A 5,315-nucleotide genomic window follows, 5' to 3' on the forward strand; every position below is an offset into this window, starting at 1 on the left:
GGTGGATAAAAATCTCTCCTGGTCATGTGATGGTCACACCGGTGCAAAGTTTGTTACAGTTACAGTACAATAATCAGAGCTGTCCTGTAATGAGCTGAGTGCCTGTGTGTCTATCACATAACCAGGACAACATTTTACCCACCAGAATAAAACAATAAAGGTTCCAATTGAAGGACAGCAAGCAGAGATCTTGAGAGCCATGAATAAATAATACTGAAAGTATACTTGAAAAATTGTATAACTGTTCGTTATAAAAATAATACATTTTTATTGCTGAAACCGGAATACCATTTTAATTGCCAAAAATGGGATTGACCCAAGCTTAGAGGAGAAGGAAAACTCCCTAAAACTTCCTGCGGAATTGTTTCTTCCTTGAGCTGGGCTCAGCTTTCACTTTTGGTATATAAGAAAGGACGGGAGGATGATACTCCTGAATGCCAATGTGAACATAGCCTGAATTGTATACTAATAAAGTAATACGTTACATTTGGCATTAAGCCAAATGATATTACATAACAGGGTATTACTTGTTAGTGGCTCTTCTCCCTAGCACAAAAAGGGGACCCATCCATGATATCTATATGCCCTAATTGGGGTAGTACAGGATTATTCAGAAATAGTGCCACATCGGTATGTGGGTAGTGTCCGGTATTGCAGCTCAGCTCCATTAAAGTGAAAAGGGCTGAACTGCAATACTACACACAACCTATGAACAGGTGTAGCATTGTTATTGGAATAAAGCAGCCATGTATTTCAAATTTTGAACACCCCTCTAAGAAAACCAACATCTCTAAATCTAATTCTAACAGCATAAGATAAATATTCATTTTTTTTTTGTTCTACAACAAATTAGAAAAAAAATTATGGAATTTACAACATGTATGTTTTCCATCAAGTGTCAATAGAATAGCATGGCCACGTGTGTAAACAGATATATATATATACACTCGTGAGCATACAAATATGTACACACACGTACAGTTACATTTATGCACAGTTGCATGCACACATTAACATACATGTATACACTCAACACACCAATACACAAACAGATTCCCACATAAAACGCACGCACGCACGCACACACACACACACACACACACACACACACACACACACACACACTATTCGTGTGCACACTTAATAGTTAATATGTGGAGTGTGTGTTCTCCTTACTGGGAAGGACATTTGGACACTGGATATTGTAACAAGATTTTCCTTCTCCTGCTTGTCTCATGCAGTAAAACATATCGAAACAGGCAGCTATAATAAGGTCAGCCTTGTTCTGTAGATACAGGGGTAGCAACATCTAAAGATTTAACAATAAATAACGTATACCTGAGCCATGCCCATCATCCATGCCCACCATAAATAACATATCTGAAAAGCAGTAACACATGGTCTGGAATATTCTCCATTATAACTGTAAATGGAAATTTGAAAACCCCTTTTTAGATGCATTTGTCCAGTCAATGATGCAACCTTCAAAGCTTTGTGCAATATAAAAGCACTAAAGTTGTACTGTATGGGTTGTTTCTGCTAAATGAGAAGGGAATCAATACCGCAGGAACATATGGAGAAGTGAAAGCTTAGAAGATTTGACCTTGAAAAAGTCAATAATCTCCTACTGATGCTGCACATTGACGACTTGATGTAATTAACTCCAATTTGTTTCCTCTTTCCCATTGTATATTCACAAATACAATCATAGAATTCCCTTATTACCGAACAGCCCCAACATGATTACCTTGGGAAAGGTATGTTCTCATACTACCTTATATTATTTCTTGTACTCATACAAAGCAACCTGAAAATAGATTTAAATAGACGTAATATTTATTTTTCCTGTAATCTGCCATTTATTTTGATATATGACATGTCAGATTTCGGTTAACTGAATCAGAGACAGGGCTATGGCAATGGTCAGAAAAAATACCGTTACTGTTAGGTCTGTGCTGGGTCTGGCTTGAAAACTTATGAAAAATGTTAGATAAATTGTTCATTTTCTGGAAAGATTTTGTACATACTCCAAAACAAGCTACAATAACATCATAACATAGCTGATAATGACGAGGCTAGCAGATCTTTATTCAGGCCTATAAAGCGTTTCCATAGGAGGCAATCATGCTATGCAGTGGTGGGTGTGCATGTTGAAGGGGGAGGGGGAGATAAAACACAGACTGCATTGCCAGGCATTCAATTTAAGCCATAAGCTTTTAGTGACCAATATATTAAACATTGCTTTATTGGCCACAGGGAAGGTCAGCTCTCTACCAGCACGCCAATGTGACATCAATCTGAATGGAATTGCCATGTCAGATGCATTGTGCTGCAATGTACCGTATGCATATTCAAAGAATATTGGAAGATGGTATATAACAATGGATAAAATATGTCTGTCAACATATCAGCAACCAAACAAAATTGTATTGGAAGATATAATCACAAATAACACCTAATATCATGTAAAGCATATATCCCTGATTTACATCTGTAGTACCAAATGTACTGGATGTATTCTCATACAAATGTACTGGATGTATTCTCATACAAATGTACTGGATGTATTCTCATACAAATGTACTGGATGTATTCTCATACAAATGTACTGGATGTATTCTGATACCAAATGTACTGCATCTATTCTCATACAAATGTACTGGATGTATTCTCATACAAATATACTGGATGCATTCTCATACAAATGTACTGGATGTATTCTGATACCAAATGTACTGGATGTATTCTCATACAAATGTACTGGATGTATTCTCATACAAATGTACTGCATGTATTCTCATACCAAATGTACTGGATGTATTCTCATACCAAATGTACTGGATGTATTCTCATATCAAATGTACTGGATGTATTCTCATACCAAATGTACTGGATGTATTCTCATACCAAATATACTGGATGTATTCTCATACCAAATATACTGGATGTATTCTCATACCAAATGTACTGGATGTATTCTCATATCAAATGTACTGGATGTATTCTCATACCAAATGTACTGGATGTATTCTCATACCAAATGTACTGGATGTATTCTCATACCAAATGTACTGCATGTATTCTCATATCAAATGTACTGGATGTATTATCATACCAAATGTACTGGATGTATTCTCATACAAATGTACTGGATGTATTCTCATACAAATGTACTGGATGTATTCTCATACCAAATGTACTGGATGTATTCTCATATCAAATGTACTGGATGTATTCTCATACAAATGTACTGGATGTATTCTCATACAGATGTACTGGATGTATTCTCATACCAAATGTACTGGATGTATTCTCATATCAAATGTACTGGATGTATTCTCATACCAAATGTACTGCATGTATTCTCATACCAAATGTACTGGATGTATTCTCATACCAAATGTACTGGATGTATTCTCATACAAATGTACTGGATGTATTCTCATACAAATGTACTGGATGTATTCTCATACAGATGTACTGGATGTATTCTCATATACCAAATGTACTGCATGTATTCTCATACCAAATGTACTGGATGTATTCTCAGACAGATGTACTGGATGTATTCTCATACAAATGTACTGGATATATTCTCATACAAATGTACTGGATGTATTCTCATATACCAAATGTACTGCATGTATTCTCATACCAAATGTACTGGATGTATTCTCATACCAAATGTACTGCATGTATTCTCATACCAAATGTACTGGATATATTCTCATACAAATGTACTGGATGTATTCTCATACCAAATGTACTGGATTTATTCTCATACAAATGTACTGGATGTATTCTCATACCAAACGTACTGGATGTATTCTCATACCAAATGCACTGGATGTATTCTCATATCAAATGTACTGGATGTATTCTCATACCAAATGTACTGGATGTATTCTCATACCAAATGTACTGGATGTATTCTCATACAAATGTACTGGATGTATTCTCATACCAATGTACTGGATGTATTCTCATACAGATGTACTGGATGTATTCTCATACCAAATGTACTGGATGTATTCTCATACAAATGTACTGGATGTATTCTCATACAAATGTACTGGATGTATTCTCATACCAAATGTACTGGATGTATTCTCATACCAAATGTACTGGATGTATTCTCATACAAATGTACTGGATGTATTCTCATACAAATGTACTGGATGTATTCTCATACAAATGTACTGGATGTATTCTCATACAAATGTACTGGATGTATTCTCATACAAATGTACTGGATGTATTCTCATACCAAATGTACTGGATGTATTCTCATACAAATGTACTGGATGTATTCTCATACAAATGTACTGGATGTATTCTCATACCAAATGTACTGGATGTATTCTCATACCAAATGTACTGGATGTATTCTCATACAAATGTACTGGATGTATTCTCATACCAAATGTACTGGATGTATTCTCATACCAAATGTACTGGATGTATTCTCATACAAATGTACTGGATGTATTCTCATACAAATGTACTGGATGTATTCTCATACAAATGTACTGCATGTATTCTCATACCAAATGTACTGGATGTATTCTCATACAGATGTACTGGATGTATTCTCATACAAATGTACTGGATGTATTCTCATACAAATGTACTGCATGTATTCTCATATACCAAATGTACTGCATGTATTCTCATACCAAATGTACTGGATGTATTCTCATACAAATGTACTGGATGTATTCTCATACAAATGTACTGGATGTATTCTCATACAAATGTACTGCATGTATTCTCATACCAAATGTACTGGATGTATTCTCATACAGATGTACTGGATGTATTCTCATACAAATGTACTGGATGTATTCTCATACAAATGTACTGCATGTATTCTCATATACCAAATGTACTGCATCTATTCTCATACCAAATGTACTGGATGTATTCTCATACAAATGTACTGGATGTATTCTCATACAAATGTACTGGATGTATTCTCATACCAAATGTACTGGATGTATTCTGATATTGTTTTCTGTAGAATACACCTTACTTGATCATTAGCTATAATATACATATTGTATTTATCTACAAGCTATGGCGCTGGCATTGAGTAGTCATATAGCTGTTAGAGACCTTTACACATGGCCTATATACCTTTTATATAACTGTTTAAATTGAAAATCAATTGTTACATTTCTGTAATTCTGTCTGGCCTGCGTATATCTGCCAATAAATAGAAAGAGCTAAGAAACCTTTTAGTCCTAATATACCACACAGATTACATCTACATTGCGCAGATCACGCTTTGCTTGTACAGCAGCTGCAGCTTGTCC

The sequence above is a fragment of the Rhinoderma darwinii genome, chromosome 11, assembly GCF_050947455.1.
Source record: "Rhinoderma darwinii isolate aRhiDar2 chromosome 11, aRhiDar2.hap1, whole genome shotgun sequence".
Classification (NCBI taxonomy): Eukaryota; Metazoa; Chordata; class Amphibia; order Anura; family Rhinodermatidae; genus Rhinoderma; species Rhinoderma darwinii.